The sequence below is a fragment of the Hibiscus syriacus genome, unplaced genomic scaffold, assembly GCF_006381635.1.
Source record: "Hibiscus syriacus cultivar Baekdansim isolate YM2019G1 unplaced genomic scaffold, ASM638163v2 tig00110556_pilon, whole genome shotgun sequence".
Taxonomy (NCBI): Eukaryota; Viridiplantae; Streptophyta; class Magnoliopsida; order Malvales; family Malvaceae; genus Hibiscus; species Hibiscus syriacus.
In genome coordinates this window covers 1043545-1064797 of record NW_024062779.1, presented here as the reverse complement: position 1 = coordinate 1064797, position 21253 = coordinate 1043545, and the positions used below count along the sequence as shown (strand labels likewise).

Genomic DNA, 21253 nt, shown 5'->3' with positions numbered 1-21253 from the left:
ATACAGTTTTAAATTGTATTATATTTATCGATTTACTTATGTTTAAAAATGCCTTACTTCATTATGCCTCACTAAGTGAATACTTAGCGTGTTATTGTTTCACGCATAGGTTTTTAGCATACGATCGGAGTAAGGAGTGTATCTGAGGTCATTTGTCAAGGGTTGACTCATCAGTAATAGCACGACATCTTTAGATGTTCTTTTGATTTTACTAGTTGACATGTATTTTGTTATGTTATGATGCTCTAGTCAATATCTGATATCGGGTTTATGGTATTATATTATGCTTGAACTTAAACTACTATATTATGGACCTAAACGTTATTTTATATATTAGTATTCAAAGAACGTTATATATATATATTAATATTAAATTATTTTATTTAAAGAAACAAAATTTTACTGATTTTCAAATATGGAAAAATATTCTAAAAGACATGTGATATCTATAACTCGTGTTCGGGGACAAATACGGGAAATGAGTGTTACAATAGAATAAAGCATTTTAACAGTGTGTTTATATAAAAAAAATATCAAATTTTAAATTATTGATAAAACCATATAAAAAATAATTTAAAAATATATTTTTTAATTGGATATATTACTTAAGTTAAAGACGCGTTTAATCATAAATAAAATTTTAAAAACTATATTAATAAACATAATAATAAACTTAAGAGAAAATCGCCTCAGTGACCAAAAATGCCTTATAATATACGATTTTAACCAACTTTTTTTGGATTTGTCAAAATGACCAACAAAAGCGCAACGCGAAATAAAAATCGCAACGCGATCCCCAGAATCGCAAATCAGTTTCCAAAATCGCAACGCGATTCTTGAAAATCGCAATGCGATAGTACAAATTCGCATTGCGATTTTCAAGAATCGCAACGCGAATATGAAAATCGCAACGCGAACACATAAATCGCAACGCGTATCCGTAAACCGCAACGTGTATCCGTAAATAGCAACGCGTATCCGTAAATCGCAATGCGTATCCGTATATCGCAACGCGTATCCGTAAATCGCAACGATAATCCGTAAATCGCAACGAGAATCTGTAAATCGCAACGATAATCCGTAAATCGCAACGAGAATCTGTAAATCATAACACTGAAATTTTGGGTATATAACTACGCAACAGCATCAAATCATAAACTAAATCCCTAAATCGCAACTCATTCCATCTCCATCTATCACTCTCTCCGGCGACATCCGTTCCTATATCCAACGACATCCTTCCCAATCCGGCAATAGGTTTTAGTTTCGCAGCTCGTCTGTTTAGTAAATTAATTTACAACCATGAAATCATCTAATGTTGATCATGTTTGGATATATTTGTGTTTTGGAGGGTCATGGGATAATGTTCATGGTGTTTTACAATATATGCCTTTACCCATGAATCTTCAACTAAAATTGTATTTACAAAAGTTAACTTATGAAACTCTAATGCTACGTGTTTCAAATAAATTGAATTTAGAGCCCCTAAGTGGATTTAGGCTATCTTATCAGAGAAATGGTAAAGTTTATTTGTTAACCGACAATGAAGATGTTGAACGATTCATTGCTTACATTAGTGTTTCACAAGATGATGTTACATTGTATGTTGTTGAACCTAGAAGTAGTATTGTTGGGTCAGTAGCGGGTAGTAATCAACTAAGTTTTTCTCAAAACCCACAACCTTTCTCTAATCCAAATCCCAATCAACTTTCAGCACCAAATTCCGGTTTTCGTATTGACCAGTTAGACGATGATGAGCCAACAGAAAAAATTGTGAGTACTAGTCAGTATTCGAAATTTGGTCTTGGTCAATATCCGGACTTTGATATTGGTCAATACACGGATTTTGATGATGTTTCAGAAGAAGAAACAGACCCTGCGTGTAATGATTTTGATATTGGTCAATACCCGAATTTTGATGATGAAACAGCCGTTGTCGAAGAATGTATTGTTGATGATAATGAGGAGGAAGTTACGACTGTGAATGAACATGTTGAACATCCATTCTGTAATTCATATAATCCTGAAGAAGAAAAAGAAGAAGAAAAAGTCCCCGAAGAAAAGAAAATGCCACGGGCGTATAACTGGAATATGCCAGAATTACTTCAGATACCGGAAGAAGAGTTGGTAAAGAAAGCAGTTGATGTTACACAAAAGTTATTCGTATCAAGAAAGATGATTGTTTGATACAAAGGAAGACTTGAAGATAGCTTTGTATACGAAATGTGTGGAAGATGGCTATCAACTAAAAGTTAACAAATCAAGCAAAGATCGTTTCGAAACAAGGTGTATGATGACAAAAATGTACGTGGCGTATGATTGCAAAGAGAATAAAAGATTGCGAAATGTTTCAAGTTAGGACTTTTATTGATAAACATACATGTTCAAGAACCCAAGTTTTTCCTCACCATAGACAGGCAAACAAAAAGGTGTTGGGTGGTTTTCTGGCTGAGTTAATGTTTTGAATGGCAGGGTATATCGGGGACATGAAATTATGACTGACATGAATGCTCGGTTCAAGATTAGTATATCATATTCTCAAGCTTGGAGAGCCAAATGTTATGCCTTGGAATTGTTGAGGGGGTCGCCAGAAGCATCGTTTGCCCAACTGCCGGCTTATTGTCACAATTTAAAGCTGAAAAATCCTGGGTCGGTAACTCATATCAAAACAGATAGAGATAGACACTTTGAGTTGCTGTTTATCGCCATTGGTGCTAAGGTTAGTAAATCAATATAATTTTGTTGACTCATTTTGTTAGTTACATGCATTTCACATTTAAATGATTATATTTCTTGTGTATATTATTTTGTAGATTCGTTCGTTATTACTTGCATGCGCCCAGTTATTATAGTTGACGGAGCACATTTGAAAGGTCGATACCTTGGAGTAAACTTATTAGCAGTAGCCATGGATGCTAACAATGGGATATTGCCAATAGCTTACGGGGTTGGCAAATCTGAAACCTCTGATTCATGGACATGGTTTATGGGGCATCTTAGGGATTGCATAGGTCCTATTAGCAATCTGACAATCATATCCGATAGGGCAAACTCAATTGACAACGCTGTTGAAGGTGTTTCCCAGATGCTTTCATGGACTTGTGGTGTTCATTTGTATAGAAATCTAAAATCAAGGTCTGCTGGTATAAAAAAGCACAAATGGACATACTGGAAGGCTGTAAAAGCTTATCGGGAAGTGGATTTCAATAAGCATATAAATTGTTTAAGACGTGTTTTGCCTCAGTGTGCTCAAACACTAGAAGATGTCGGGTTTGAAAGATGGTCAAGAGTACATCAACTTGGAGCAAGATATGGTTTTATGACGTCTAATAGTGCAGAATCAATCAACGCTCTAAGTCGTCATTCCCGGAAATTACCCATACTATGTTAATGGAGTTTTTTCGAGCCTCTATTCAACAGTGGTACTACAAGAAAAGAAACCATGCAGGTATTATTTCTTTGAATTCGTAACTTATCATATTTATATATTTTACTAGTATTGTTTATTTAAATTTACAGGAACATTGGAACATCGTGTTACACCATGGACTGAAAAAAAGATAACGAAACGTGTTGTGAAGTCAACGTCATGGAGAGTTGAACCATGTTCAAACACTTTGTTTCAAGTACTGGATAATAACTTAAATGGGCTAGTCGATCTAAATGCAAAGACGGTAGTTGTATGAAATGGCAAACATCTGGTTATCCGTGTGGCCATGTTATAAAAGTTGCTCTTCATTTAAACCAAGATGATTCAAGCGCATACGCTATGGATTGCTACACTACAGAAGTTTATCGACAGACTTATGCCGAGATTGTCTACCCTATTCCACATCCTTCTGAGTGGGACATACCAGATGACTTACAAACAGTTTTGCCACCAGCCATGGACAGAAGGCTACCTGGCCGACCAAAAAGTCACGATCGTTATACCGTCTAAGGGTGAAGAGAAGAAGAGATCGACATGTAGTCGGTGCAAGGAAAGTGGTCATACAAGGTTGACATGTGGATCACCAGTTCCATCAAAATCATCTTTTCTCTACCAAAATATGGATCCTCATCAAAATCCAAAGCTCATATGGTGTCAAGCAAAAGGCAATCATCTTTAAAATCCCAATCACAATTGGCTTCACCTTTTGGGACTGTTAACTTAGGTGATTTTTAAATGCAAACGTTGTATTATGTGGATTTTATGTGTGAACTTTTAACATTTTCAGTTGAATTAATGACTCAGGCCAACCATTTTGACTTAACCAACTCTTGTTATTCAGTTGTTATCACTTATTAGGCATGCATTGACTATCGCAACACGGAAATTACAATCGCAACGAGAGAATCGCAATGCGAAATGAAAATCCCAACAAGAAAATCGCAATGCGGAAATAAAATCGCAATGCGAAATGAAAATCGCAATGCGAAATGAAAATCGCAACGAGAGAATCGCAATGCGGAAATGAAAATCGCAATGCGAAATGAAAATCGCAACGAGAGAATCGCAATGCGAAATGAAAATCGCATTGCGATTATCTCGTTGCGATTTTCATTTCCGCATTGCGATTTTCATTTCGCATTGCGATTCTCTCGTTGCGATTTTCATTTCGCATTGCGATTTCATTTCAACATAATGCAGATGAAATCAACAAAATCAACCATTACATTTCAATCAATTAAACCAAGCACAAATAAGAATTATGTTCGCATCAATTACACAAATCAACTTTTACAAATCACTTTTACAAATCAATTAAACAATCAAAAAATAAGCAATAATTCTTATTTCCAATCATCTACTATTGAATCAACTTTACAAATCAATTAAACAATCAAAAAACAATCAATTAAACTATTGAATCAACTTTTGCAGCCATACATCATTTTCACGCAGTTCACTTCTGAGATTAACCTGCAGAAACCAAACATTTGCAAACAACACTTTCTACACATCTAAAACCTACAAACAGCAAATTATTCTATTCTAGGTACTTAACCAAACATTTCAAACCAAAAGTCTATAAACTTACCAATTGTTTATGGACATTTTATAACGCGGATGCAGGTAGGCAGCGTCTCGTATATATCGATTTAGCCATATAATGCCGAAACCACAAGCCTACTGCAGCTCTATCTCTATCGGTGGGAGGTAGATACTTGGTGCTTCCTGTCGTCAAACGCTCCAACGCCAGCATACGATAGGACCACAATCCTCTGGCTCCTCCGTTGTTGTGGCGCGGTCTCGTCTCTAATAACTGTAATATTGAGCTTCTTTGGCTTCTTGTTTCCAGAACGAGTCCAATAATTGATCGCATCCAAGAATTTAGCCAAATGAGAGCTCCATCCCTTAATAATATCTCTTAAATCAGCCAATGATATGTAATTTATCATGCTGTCATACACTATTGTCTTAAGGGATGGGAGCTGAAGCTCGACGAGAATCCAATGTTTACGTTCCAAAACAGGGATAAACACCTGCAATCATAAGTAATAATTCATTCATTTGCGCACTTATTTCATAAAACCTTTAAACTCAATCTAAAATAAATACTAACCTTATCGACCTCCCACCATGCAGGATAAAGTTTAGCTTGTCCATTGCCCAAATCAAATGATTCATCTCGTGCATTCTTCAAGTGAACGGCGTTAAAAGACGTCGGCATAATTGTATATCGTATATTTTATTTTTCTTAAGTTTTCTTATTAGAAGACGTGTCACCCACGCATCGATATGCTGTTTTACAAAAAAAGAAATATATTAGTGACTTACATAAATTTAAAAAAAAAATAATCAAATTGAAATATAAGAAAAATATAAGACTTACCCCCCATCGAAATAGCCATTGTCTTCGACCCCTAATAATACGCCCCACCAAGACCGATCAAGCAACAAATAGATATCATCGGTGAGCTTGCATATGTCAGTGAAACACCCCTGGCTCCGCTCATGTAGATAAAAATCAACTGCGGTCTTAGCCCAAAGGGTGTTATCCAGAATTGTGTCCGGTAGTTGTTTCCTCTCCTCTTCAGATACCGGTATGGTACTGGCCGGTAACTCATACGAAAGCCAACTTGAATCCATCATGTCCAGCACGTCAGAGGGTTTCTCAAGAAGCCTACATATGACGCCATGTGAATCGGGCTCTTGAATGGTGGGAGGGACCTCTTCAATGATGACAGTGGCCTCTTGAACGGTGGGAGGGGACTCTCGAGGAATGATAGGGGGGGCCTCTTCAACGATAGGAGTGGACTCTTAAGGGATGACAGGCGAGTCGGGCTTCTTCTTGCGGTGTCTTCGCACTATTGGGGTGTACGGAGACTTAATAGCACGTGCACGCTGTCTGATGCGTGAACTCCGTCGTGCAAGTATAACCCGACGTAAAGCATCCACTCTATCGGGCCGCTAATAATTAAATACAAAAATCAGTAAATAAACAGACATGATATTTAAACAGTGAAAACAAAGACAAATATGTTTCAAACTTGCATTGTATTCACCCAAGTCATTATTCTATCATAGTTCACAAAATGCATCAGATAACAAAGAAAAATATGTTTCAAACTAATACCCTGAAGTTAGTATTTGTCTTTGTTTTGTCTATTGGTTGAAGTAATGCAATCCATTCAAGTTTCAATTTGCAGAAGAAGAAATAGTTTACTTTCGCAACACGAAACTTAAAATCGCAACGCGAAATGAGAATCGCAACAAGAAACCAAAATCGCAACGCGAAATGAAAATCGCAACGACAGAATCGCAATGCGAAATGAAAATCGCAACGAGAGAATCGCAACGCGAAATGAAAATCGCAATGCGATTTTGGTTTCGCGTTGCGATTTTGTCGTTGCGATTTTGGTTTCGCGTTGCGATTCTGTCGTTGCGATTTTCATTTCGCGTTGCGATTCTCTCGTTGCGATTTTAAGTTTCGTGTTGCGAAAGTAAACTATTTCTTCTTCTGCAAATTGAAACTTGAATGGATTGCATTACTTCAACCAATAGACAAAACAAAGACAAATACTGACTTCAGGGTATTAGTTTAGCAGAATTGGCAGCAACCGAACAAATTTACTTTCAACCAAAAGACAAAACAAAGACAAATATTATTTCACAGTGTTAAAGAATACACACTTTAGCAGAATTGGCAGCAACCGAACAAATTTACTTTCAACCAAAAGACAAAACAAAGACAAATACTATTTCACAGTGTTAAAGAATACACAGTTTAGCAGAATTGGCAGCAACCGAACAAATTTACTTTCAACCAAAAGACAAAACAAAGACAAATACTTTCACAGTGTTAAAGAATACACAGTTTAGCAGAATTGGCAGCAACCGAATAAATTACTAAGCAATCTAAGTGAAATGGCTAATCTAAGTGAAATTACGAGTAAATTTATCATTAAGTTAAATATGGAAAATCTTAAACTTACCTCGTTGCGTAGAGTATGAACCTCATCTGCAACGATACTATCATCTCACGTAGAGCGGCAACCTCACCACGTAAAGTTGACACCTCCACACGCCATGCACCATCGTTATCGCGTAGAGTACCGATCTCCTCACGCAAGGCATTGACCTCATCACGTAACTCATCCCGTGGAGGTGGAGAACAAGGAGATAAATGTCGTGGCCTCTTTACCGGTCGCCTATCATGAGGTGATGGTGGAGAAGAGGCTCGATGATGTGATGGGATAGGTGATGGCTCGTTCTAGAGGTGTATAGTCGGGTCGATCGGGTGATGGCTCTGGGTGAGGTGATGGCTCTCTAATTGGAGGAAGTGGATGCTGCTCATCATCCGTGCCATCAAAAAAACTCTGACTAGCTTGCCACCAATCAGTGGCAAGCTCTTCCTCCGTGGGTGTCAGTCTTTGTAATGGAATGTTGGCCTCCTAACAATATAAAAACTCAAACAAGTTAAACGTCTACTATTAATAACTTGTTTATATATTATATGAAAGTATTTGTGTTAACTTACATTATTTATTGTCGCATATGGTATTAAGTCTTCCCAATCCAACAGATTTTTCCTCTTCCAGGAAATAGCCCTGGGAATATCATTTGACGTTTTTATTGCATATGTACGCATGCTGGGGAAAGCCTCGAATATCCAAATCTACAAACAATATAATAACAAAATTAGTAATTGTTAAATAATTAATTATAATTTAGAAACATTATATAGAAATTCTTACCTTAAAGGCCCAAACAAAGCCTGACAAATGTATTTCGACCCATCGCCACGCAAACTTTTGCGGTCATCAAAGGCAGTAGACAACTTAGTCCAGGTAGCTTTCCATATATACGAACCCCACGGAAACAGATTCCATGCATTCAGGTCCTTACCAATATATTAGCTCCCGAGGAATAGGTTGTCTGGCCTCTCTGCCTAAAAAGCCGGCATACACAAGTAGTAGAAGGCATACTCGGACAACATCGACGTCATCCATCCGAGTGAAACCAGCTTTCTTATTAAACAATTTCTTCAGGTCGTCGACGTGTAGGTTCGGCTTCTCCATTGACTCATCCGGAAAAACCCGGGATAACCATGATGGGCGGGCGATATGACGAGTGTACCGGCCTACATCATCGTGTCCGAATCGTAGACCAGTGATTAAGCAGAACTCCTTCCGCCCAAAACAAGTATACGCTGGTGGAAAATGAAACCATATCTCTTCCTCACCACGTTGTATACTGTCGGGTAGATTTGATGTCATGGTCTGAAGCCACAAATGGGTCAAATTAGCATCTCCACCCGGATGCTGTACTCTCAGCCATGGCCCGAAGCAGGTTTCCTCAAACAATTGTCTTTGTGCAGGTGAAAGCTTCGAAGCAATTGTAGTGGCTAGGCTAACTTTATTCCTTAATGTCAATGAAGCCGAAAAAAATTTCTACAAAAACAAAAACATACCAAGTTAGATATACCAAAAAACTACACTGTGAAGATATACCAAAAACAATAAACATAAAAAGTAGTAGTTTATTCTTGAAACTAAATTTTGCAACACTGTTTTGTCTTTTGGTTGAAATGAAAATCGCAACGAGAGAATGACTGTCGCAACGAGAGAATCGCAACGCGAAATGAAAATCGCAACGAGAGAATCGCAACGCGAAATGAAAATCGCAACGAGAGAATCGCAACGCGAAATGAAAATCGCAATGCGATTTTGGTTTCGCGTTGCGATTTTCATTCGCGTTGCGATTCTCTCGTTGCGATTTTCATTTTTCTCGTTGCAGATAGTCATTTTCACGTTGCGATTTTCATTTATCTCGTTGCGACTCTTCTGCAAATTGAAACTTGAATGGATGCATTACTTCAACCAAAAGACAGAACAAAGACAAAGACAAATACTAACTTGAAAATCGCAACGAGAGAATAGCAACGCGAAATGAAAATCGCAACGAGAGAATCGTAACGCGAAATGAAATCTAAGTGAAATGGTTAATCTATTATTGAAATGACCAGTAAACTTATCATCAGTTTCAATATGAAAAACCTACAATAATGCAAAAATTTCAAAATAAAAATAATTAAAAAAACTAACCCTCGGAGGTTGATTTTCCATTTCTGAATATTGTGAGGGATTTCTGACGTGAATGGTTGTGAGGGATTTCGCGGAGATGGGGACGGAAATCTTCGGAGATGGGGACGGATTTCGCCATAGAGAGTGAGAGATGGAGATGGGACTGAGTTGTGATTTTAGGTTTTAGGTTATGAGTTGCGATTACGGGATTTTGTCTTAATATTCGTTTTTGTAATTTGAAAATAAAATACGCGTAGCGATTATAATGGCGCTTTAAAAATCGCGTTGCGATTTTACGTATTGTCGTTGCGATTTACGGATACGCGTTGCGATATACGGATACGCATTGCGATTTACGGATACGCGTTGCGATTTACGGATACACGTTGCAATTTACGGATACGCGTTGCGATTTATGTGTTCGCGTTGCGATTTTCATATTCGCGTTGCGATTCTGGAAAATCGCAATGCGAATTTGTACTATCGCATTGCGATTGTCAAGAATCGCGTTGCGATTTTGGAAACTGATTTGCGATTCTGGGGATCGCGTTGCGATTTTGTTGGTCATTTTGGCAAATCCAAAAAAAGTTGGTTAAAATCGTATATTATAAGGCATTTTTGGTCACTGAGGCGATTTTCTCTAAACTTAAACATATAATATTATTTTATTATTTATAGATATATTTCTGTAAATTCTCTATTGAATCAGTGATGAGATGAAGCTGAATGTCGAGATATTAGTAGAGGAAATCAGGCAGTGACAAAACTATGTAATAAATGAGAGGGGCCTTGGCCTCTTCAAATTTTTGTTTAATGACAATTTTAATCCATGTTTTATTTGAGTATATGTCAAATTAATATCCTTTTTTAGATTGAATGATTAGGTCCTGTTAACTTTAAATTTAACTGGATAACTAACATTTTTTTATTGTTTCGGTCCTTTTAATTTTAAGTCCCTATGATTTTTCAAAATGTCAATTTAAGTGCACATTAAAAAGAATTGGGTATGCAGTTTTGAATAAGTCCAACCCTGGAATTCTTGAAATTAGACTCTATATTTTTCCTTCCTTGAATATACCCAACCTTGAAATATTCTATGATATAATTAAATCATGAAAACATTGACCCTAAGTTTGAAATTCGTACTGCGAACCTTAACATCTGATGTTAGTTTTGACCCAAGTCAAGGAACCAATCTCTAAATTTCTGAAATAAAAAATCTGGGTTTAATGTTAGGATTTAAATAGACAAAACTATGATAAATAAAAATAACGTTTATATGTAGTTTGATTTTCTTTTTCTTTACAAGAAAAAAAACAATTTTTTGTACTAGTCTATGCACAAAATGTTACCTTACTCGTACATCTACACACAAAATAACTAAATGAATCAAGTTTAATAATAAAATTAAAATGAATGGAATTATCAAAATAAAAACATGTAAATTATGCACATTATTAACCTTATTTCCATAGGGAAAGAGATCCAGCTAAATGGGGTGGTGCCTATGGCCATTCCAGGAGAACTGCAGGGTATCTCAGTGATAGCTTTGCAAGGTCTATTCATTATATATTATATTTTACTTAAATTATAATTAGTAATTAAATTAGATTTTATTATAATTCCAGTAGTTGGAGGTTTCTTGGTAATTGACCATATTTAATAAAGTAAATATTTATTTTAGGCAAGAATGTTTATCGAAAAAAGAATTCTTGGTGGTCAAGTATTTGGCTCTATAAATAGTGATATGTTTTAGCAGGTAATGTGAGAGAAAATTATTTTAGAAAGATGTAATCTTTTTTTATATTTCTACAAAATTTGAGCTTATGTTATAAAGATAATTTTGTAGAGATGTTGGAAGAGTGTTTTGATATCGGGTTTTGATATATGTGCTGAGTTTTGGGATATATGTAATATCATGTATTTGTACTCTTGGTATTATCTACGTTTATAGTGGATTGTTGTTCATCTCACTCGTGGAGGTAGACAAGGCTGAATCACATTAAATCTTGTCTCCTGTGTATGTCTTATTTTATGTTGATACCGCTTTAATTATTTTTCTACTCTCAAATTCCTAACAATATCCTTCATTTTCTACCTTTTTGTTTTGACTTCATATGTGAGTATTTTTCTTCTCTTCTCACTGTATGCGAATCGAGAGCTCTTATCACTGCTGTATGGAGAGAGATTTGATTCTCTCCCAATACTTGTGCTATTGTCAGCCTCTCCAATCCCAGGATTTTTACCGAATCAAATTAACGACATCCGTTACTCGTGCTTGAAGGATGGATGTTCTGACACCACTCGCAAGTGAACGTCTAATTTAGCATAGTTTAATATTTTCATTTCGTGATTAAATATACTATATATATCATCTACTTTTAGATGATATTATTTATATCATAATTTAAAAACCTTCAGTCATACTTTGATTTTCAGCTCAATATAGCCACTAAATTGTTAAATTATTATTGATATAGTGATGTGATAGTTTGATGATGTTGGTATATATTAACATAAAATGAATTTTAAATATTAAACTTTAGTTTGTGTATCCACTTATTCATTATTAATTAATTGCTACTATTGTAGGTCAATCACAACTTGTCATTGTTCATCATTCGAGACATAATTGGTACCTAAACATTTTCATTTCATTCTTCTATCTTTTTCTTGAATCGATTTTATAAAATTCATTCAAAATTTATGATAATCCATCTAAAGGTTCGACATTCTAATGCTCTAATTTGAGGGTTTTCTCATATTTGAGACGTTAAAATATTGAAGTTTAGATGAATTTTCATCGATTTAGAATAAGTTTTATAAAAAACCAAACAGATGAAAGAAATATGAGTGGAATGTAAACAATTTTGTATTGATCTTTACCAAAATGACGATCGATGATGGGCGATGATTAACCGATATTAATTGTGATTTGATCTATATAAACCAAATTGACACTTAAAATAAAGTTCAATGACAAAATTAAAATTTAATAGTCAGTGCTCATATTGAATCAAAAACTAAAATTTAATATTATAGTATATATTTTTTTAAAATTTAATGATATATGTTACAGTTAACCTAAATAAATAAAATTCAATTAGATTCTCTAGCCATTCAAACCAACGTATTCTTGCCCCGAAAACACTATACTTTCCATTCGTAAAGTGGAAGGTTACCTTTTAAACCTGATTACGAGACCTAACCACACATAGTATGCCAGCAGCACCATGTGTGTGTGCAATTCTCAACTAGGACTAAATCTGAATATCCAAATATTTTTTATAAGTTTTGACTTATTAGGATAGTTCCAAGCAGATTGCAACACCTTTTTTGTTTTGGCCCTATACGCATTTATGCAAGGTCAATTCGTTTTCTCATGCATTTTTCTCGTGGCTTTTTTTCAACTCACTTGGCGACAGCATATCATCCATATTATCGAAAGTAACGTTAAACTGATTGGCAATGACATACTTTGAAACCAGAGAAACCAAACCAAAAGAGAGGAAAACAAACAAATAAGGCATATATAAATTTATGAAAGTTATGGCAGTACTAGTAAGTAATAAAATTCAAGATTTACTAAGCTTTACCCTCTCTCATAGCTTTGTTAAGCTATCTCAAATTTTTTCTAGCTTTTCTAAGCTTTCACTCATATTCCATCTCATTCACTTTGCATACATTATATTAATGCTAAAGACATATTTATAAGGATAATTAACCTCCTTAATGAAAGATCTAGGCATTTCCAATTCTTCTTGTATTGCCACATGGAGTTCCTTGTCTTAATGAAATTCTCTTCCATCATCAATTGTCACATGTTTATTTTCCATACTTAGTTCTTAAGTAATTCAAGATAATGCTTCATTAATCAAGAATCTTCTAGAATTATCCATGCCTTGCCAGCACAAGTAGTAAAATTAGATTTGAATTCTAACACTCCCCCTCAAATCTGATTTTTCATTCCGAGCTTTTCTTTGAGTCGGTTGAATATATATGCCCTCATTGGCTTTGTGAAAATGGCTGCTAGTTGATCTTCAGTTCTGCAGTAAATTAGCTCCACAATTTTATTCTTCACATGCTCTCGTATAAAGTGATACTTTGTATTGATATGCTTGATTCGGCTATGGGAGACTGGATTCTTGGCAAGTTCACGCTGCTGTGGCTATGTATTCTTCTTTGCTTTTTCGTCACCTTGGAGAGATTTTTGCAAAATCTCCCATGCTTGTTTTGTGGTCTTCGCATCAGAAATTTTTTCAAAGGTAGATTCGTCTACTCTTTGAAAAATAAAGAACAACACTCTTTTATCTTTTTTTCGGGATTCCTTCAATACCTTCTTTTCTTCATTAGGCAGGGATGCTTCTGCTGGTACATTTTCAGGCTCGGTGTATCCTCGATGATATCCCAACAATCTTGGGATCCTAGTAACACCTTCATTTGAATGCTCCAATTGACATAATTCGTCTTTGTCAATCTTGAGATTTATGGTTGAATCATGTTGGCCATCTTCTCCACCACGTTAAACTCGAACCAAGCTCTGATGCCACTTTTTGGAAGCGTAGGTGGGCACTCGATAATTTATAACTCTCATAATATTATTAATATGAGATAAAAATATGTTACAATGACATTACCTCAATATTACAATATTACAACACTACAATACTAGCTGCGGCTAGTTTACAAACACAACCTCGTTATTCTAAGCTTTGCTAAGCTTTACCCTCTCTCTCATAGCTTTGCTAAGCTATCTCAAATTTTTTCTAGCTTTTCTAAGCTTTCACTCATATTCCATCTCATTCACTTTGCATACATTTATATTAATGCTAAAGACATATATTTATAAGGGTAATTAACCTCCTTAATGAAAGATCTAGGCATTTTCAAATTCTTCTTGTATTGCCACATGGAGTTCCTTGTCTTAATGAAATTCCCTTCCATCATCAATTGTCACATGTTTATTTTCCATGCTTAGTTCTTAAGTAATTCAAGATCATGCTTCATTAATCAAGAATCTTCTAGAATTATCCATGCATTACCAGCACAAGTAGTAAAATTATATTTGAATTCTAACATTGGAAGCGTAGATGGGCACTCGAGTAATTTATAACATGAACTATTATTGATACGAGGTAAAATATGTTACAACGACGTTACCCTTATAATACCACAACACTATAACACTAGCTGCAGCTAGTTTACAAACACAACCTCGCTATTCAAGCTTTATTAAGCTTCACATTTTCTCTCATAGCTTTTCTAAGTTATTTCTCGTCCTTGCTTTGCTAAGCTTTTTCATTCTCTAATAGCTTTGCTAAGCTATTTCTCATTCTGGCTTTTCTAAGCCTTTTCTCATATTCCTTCTCATTCACTTTGCATACATTTATATTAATGCTAAAGACATTTATAAGGGTAATTAACCTCCTTCATGAAAGATATAGGCATTTCCAAATTCTTCTTGTATTGCCACATAGAGTTCTTGTCTTAATGAAATTTCCTTCCATCATCAATTGTCACATGTTTATTTTCCATGCTTAGTTCTTAAGTAATTCAAGATCATGCTTCATTAATCAAAAATTTTCTAGAATTATCCATGCCTTGCCAGCATAAGTAGTAAAATTAGATTTGAGTTCTAACACTCCCCCTCAAATCTGATTTTTCATTCCGAGCTTTTCTTTGAGTCGGTTGAATATAACTTCTCTCAATGGCTTTGTGAAAATGGTTGCTAGTTGATCTTCAGTTCTGCAGTAAATTAGCTCCACAATTTTATTCTTCACCTGCTCTCGTATAAAGTAATACTTTGTATCGATATGCTTGCTTCGGCTATGGGAGATTGGATTCTTGGCAAGTGCACGCTGCTGCGACTATTTATTCTTCTTTGCTTTTTCGACACCTTCTAGAGATTTTTGCAAAATCTCCCACGCTTGTTTTGCGGTCTTCGCATCATAAATTTTTTCAAAGGTAGATTCGTCTACTCCTTGAAAAATAAAGAACAACGCTCTTTTATCTTTTTCCTGGGATTCCTTCAATGCCTTCTTTTCTTCATTAGTCAGGGCTGCTTCTGCTGCTGTATTTTTAGGCTCGGTGTAACCATCCTTGATGATATCCCAACAATCTTGGGAGCCTAATAACGCCTTCATTTGAATGATCCAATTGCCATAATTCGTCTTTGTCAATCTCGGGATTTATGGTTGAATCATGTTGGCCATCTTCTCTACCATGTTAAACTCGAACCAAGCTTTGATACCACTTGTTGGAAGCGTAGATGGGCTCTTGATAATTTATAACATGAACTATTATTGATACAAAGCAAAATACGTTACAACAACGTTACCTCAATATTACAATACTACAACACTAGATGCGACTTATTTACAAATACAACCTCGCTATTCTAAGCTTTGCTAAGCTTTACCCTTTCTCTCTAATAGCTTTGCTAGGCTTTACCCTCTCTCTAATAGATTTCCTAAGCTATTATTCATTATGGCTTTTCTAAGCCTTTTCTCATATTCCTTCTCATTCACTTTGCATACATTTATATTAATGCTAAAGACATTTATAAGGGTAATTAACCTTCTTAATGAAAGATCTAGACATTTCCAAATTCTTCTTGTATTGCCACATGGAGTTCCTTGTCTTAATGAAATTCACTTCCATCATCAATTGTCACATGTTTATTTTCCATGCTTAGTTCTTAAGTAATTCAAGATCATGCTTCATTAATCAAGAATCTTCTAGAATTATCCATGTCTTGCCAGCATAAGTAGTAAAATTAGATTTGAGTTATAACATTTTTTTAACTCGAACTTTTATTTATTGATACGAAACAAAATATTTTACAACGAAACTACCTTAATATTACAATACCACAACACTATAACACTAGCTGTAGCTAGTTTACAAACACAACCTCGCTATTCAAGCTTTATTAAGCTTCACCTTTTCTCTCATAGCTTTTCTAAGTTATTTCTCGTCCTTGCTTTGCTAAGCTTTTTCATTCTCTAATAGCTTGCTAAGCTATTTCTCATTCTGGCTTTTCTAAGCCTTTTCTCATATTCCTTCTCATTCACTTTGCATACATTTATATTAATGCTAAAGACATTTATAAGGGTAATTAACCTCCTTAATAAAATATCTAAGCATTTCCAAATTCTTCTTGTATTGCCACATGAAGTTCATTGTCTTAATGAAATTCCCTTCCATCATCAATTATCACATGTTTATTTTCCATGCTTAGTTCTTAAGTAATTCAAGATCATGCTTCATTAATCAAGAATCTTCTAGAATTATCCATGCCTTGCCAGCATAAGTAGTAAAATTAGATTTGAGTTCTAACAACATGGAGTTCATTGTCTTAATGAAATTCCCTTCCATCATTAATTGTCACATGTTTATTTTCCATGCTTAGTTCTTAAGTAATTCAAGATCATGCTTTATTTTATCTCTACAAGGTGCCGAAAAAGTGTTAGAACTCAAATCTAATTTTACTACTTATGCTGGCAAGGCATGGATAATTCTAGAAGATTCTTGATTAATGAAGCATGATCTTGAATTACTTAAGAACTAAGCATGGAAAATAAACATGTGACAATTGATGATGGAAGGGAATTTCATTAAGACAAGGAACTCCATGTGGCAATACAAGAAGAATTTGGAAATGCCTAGATCTTTATTAAGGAGGTTAATTACCCTTATAAATGTCTTTAGCATTAATAAATGTATGCAAAGTGAATGAGAAAGAATATGAGAAAAGGCTTAGAAAAGCCAGAATGAATAATAGCTTAGGAAAGCTATTAGAGAGAGGGTAAAGCCTAGCAAAGCTATTAGAGAGAAAGGGTAAAGCTTAGCAAAGCTTAGAATAGCGAGGTTGTATTTGTAAATAAGTCGCAGCTAGTGTTGTAGTATTATAATATTGAGGTAACGTTGTTGTAACATATTTTGCTTTGTATCAATAATAGTTCATGTTATAAATTATCAAGAGCCCATCTACGCTTCCAACAAGTGGTATCAAAGCTTGGTTCGAGTTTAACGTGGTAGAGAAGATGGCCAACATGATTCAACCATAAATCCCGAGATTGACAAAGACGAATTATGGCAATTGGATCATTCAAATGAAGGCGTTATTAGGCTCCCAAGATTGTTGGGATATCATCGAGGATGGTTACACCGAGCCTAAAAATACAGTAGCAGAAGCAGCCCTGACTAATGAAGAAAAGAAGGCATTGAAGGAATCCCAAGAAAAAGATAAAAGAGCGTTGCTCTTTATTTTTCAAGGAGTAGACGAATTTACCTTTGAAAAAATTTATGATGCGAAGACCGCAAAACAAGCGTGGGAGATTTTGCAAAAATCTCTAAAAGGTGTCGAAAAAGCAAAGAAGAATAAATAGCCGCAGCAGCGTGCACTTGCCAAGAATCCAATCTCCCATAGCCGAAGCAAGCATATCGATACAAAGTATTACTTTATACGAGAGCAGTTGAAGAATAAAATTGTGGAGCTAATTTACTGCAGAACTGAAGATCAACTAGCAGCCATTTTCACAAAGCCATTGAGAGCAGTTATATTCAACCGACTCAAAGAAAAGCTCGAAATGAAAAATCAGATTTGAGGGGGAGTGTTAGAACTCAAATCTAATTTTACTACTTATGCTGGTAAGGCATGGATAATTCTAGAAGATTCTTGATTAATGAATCATGATCTTGAATTACTTAAGAACTAAGCATGGAAAATAAACATGTGACAATTGATGATGGAAGGGAATTTCATTAAGACAAGGAACTCCATGTGGCAATACAAGAAGAATTTGAAAATGCCTAGATCTTTCATTAAGGAGGTTAATTACCCTTATAAATGTCTTTAGCATTAATAAATGTATGCAAAGTGAATGAGAAGGAATATGAGAAAAGGCTTAGGAAAGCCATAATGAATAATAGCTTAGCAAAGCTATTAGAGAGAGGGTAAAGCTTAGCAAAGCTATTAGAGAGAAAGGGTAAAGCTTAGAATAGCGAGGTTGTGTTTGTAAACAAGTCGCAGCTAGTGTTGTAATATTGAGGTAACGTTGTTGTAACGTATTTTGCTTTGTATCAATAATAGTTCATGTTATAAATTATCGAGAGCCCATCTATGCTTCCAACACTTTTAAACCAGAGAAACAAAACCAAAAGAGAGGAAAACAAACAAACAAGGCATATATAAATTTATGAAAGTTATGGCAGTACTAGTAAGTAATAAAATCCAAAAGAACAAAGCACTATGGAGGAAAAGAAACTATCTGTAATCTATTTTTCAAATGGGGTTGTATACAAGGAAAACGACAAGCTGCCGGGTCAAAAACGCCCCCTTTTCCATGGATTTATGCCTATTCTCCAAATTTAGTAATATGGGGTTCTCGTTCCATATCAACAAGCTTAATTTACATGCAAAATAGTTTCAAAATAAAATCTCGATACAAACTTGTTCGATTAAGCATACAAGCCATTTTTTTTACATAATCTTATTTGCTATATTGAATCAAATAAAACTAATCTCCAAAAGGAAATATAAGGGTCAAAAACAGACATGCTTGCACACCATACTTTCTTCCCTTTTCTCTTGAAATTTGTTTTGGGACAGAAGCGAGATCATCACATAAGAAAAGCGAGACATGAAAGCGTAACAGGCATGCGACCCAAGAGACCTGCCTCCCCTCCCAATTTTCTTGCCCTTAACCCGCTTATGGTGGTCCCCACCGTCCCCACACAACCACGTGTCAACACAACCTTCAATCTTCTCTGCCACGTGTCATCTTATCACCGTTGTCCACTTGTCTCTTTTATGAACCTTAACAGCCGGCCACTCCCCCTCCTTATAGCATGAAGTGATTATCTTCGTTTATTTTCATCTCCCTTAAGCTCCATAGTGTCCAAACTCCTTTGATTTCATGAAAGCTAGTAAGAAAAGTTTGAACCAAAGGTGATCGGCGAATTAATGGAGAGTACAGATTCATCTTCAGTATCGCCACACTCGCAACTCCCACCAGGGTTCCGATTCCATCCGACTGACGAAGAGCTAGTGCTTCACTACCTCAAAAAAAAAGGCTGCCTCTACTCCTCTGCCCGTTACAATCATAGCTGAAGTTGATCTTTACAAGTTTGATCCATGTTTTCATTGATCAAACTAGTCTTTGAATTTGTGTAATTTTGTAGGTAAGGCAACTTTTGGAGATCAAGAGTGGTATTTTTTCAGTCCTAGAGATAGGAAATATCCGAATGGAGCGAGGCCTAATAGAGCTGCCACTTCTGGATATTGGAAAGCCACTGGGACCGATAAGCCCATTGTAACTTCTAATGGAAACCAAAAGGTTGGTGTTAAAAAAGCTCTGGTGTTCTACAGAGGTAATCCTCCCAAAGGGATAAAAACGAATTGGATCATGCATGAATATCGCCTTACCGACAATATTTCCACTTCAAAGCCTCAAATTGCTGATCTACCCAACAGAAAAGCTTCTTTACGGGTATGTGTTACAGTCCCATAAAACTATGTTTGTATTCATATCATTCACTGATATCAGTGAGTTTTCTTTCTTATCTCCTGTTGTTGTTTCAGCTTGATGACTGGGTTTTATGCCGGATTTACAAGAAGATAATGCACAGAAAAGGTACAACAGGGTATGGGCATGCTTGCGACACTGCCAACTCATAGCAATCAAAATCCAAGCGTTCTTACATCAAAAGCTACGGGTTACGGGTCATTTCTGCAACATGAAGATAATAATTTCTTCGAAGGGATATTATCAGACCAAGGGATGCGAAGCAGATCCAATATTTCACAGCTAGCAGCGTCGTCAAGCTCGAAGCAAAATTTTCCCATGGCGTTTACTGTTAAACGAACGCTTCCTCCGCAGTACTGGAACGAAACGAATTTAATAGCTTCAGAATCCGGCAAAAGATTCCAGCAAGATGATCTCAACTGTAATAGCAGAGGTGGCAATTGATGATACCAATTCGTTTGTTTCTTTGATCAACCAGCTACCTCAAAACACTCCGTTTTACCCTGCCACGATCGTTGGACTTGGATCCCTTGGGCAACAGTTTATACTTCCTGGTCCCTAGAATGCTTTGGAAGTGACCATATCTATAGTATATACAATTAATGTAATAATCCTCGGTACCTACTTAACGCGTGAACTGATTTAAGCAGGTGTAAGAAAATGTATTGTGTTGGAAATATACAAGCAATTATTATATAATAGAGAACAATTAATACTCTCGATGAGGGACGTAATTATTATGGCGGCTTTGTATGTTCTGTTGAAATTAGGGTAGCTTCTGCAACATTTAGCGTCACATACAAGAAAATCATACACCTTCTGATGCTAGAGAATCAAACATAAAAGGAATCTTGAATATTTATACTTCTTGTTTCAGACTAATTCGGGAAGATCGTGGTGAACGGTGACGGATTATTCGTCGTCGTCTCATCTCAATAATAGTAGTGGAACCTGGAGTTTTAAGAACTTATATCCTTCAGTTCAAATTTCAATTCCTATTAACTTCTTGATCAATATCACTTAATAATTATTAAATATGTATTATTTATATTTATAACTGTACTAAATAATTCATGAATTTCATTATATCCAAAAACAACAAAACTACTGCAACAAAAACAATAGCCTATGACATGTGTACCCAAGCCCTACAAAGGTTTTGTTTACAGAAGTATTCCTTCTATTACAGTATATATATATATATATATTTATTA

General features: G+C 35.5%; 1 pseudogene; it reads left to right on the top strand.

The window, feature by feature from the left end:
• Positions 1-19448: 19448 nt before the first annotated feature.
• Positions 19449-20601, top strand: LOC120131796 (annotated as a pseudogene).
• Positions 20602-21253: the final 652 nt, after the last annotated feature.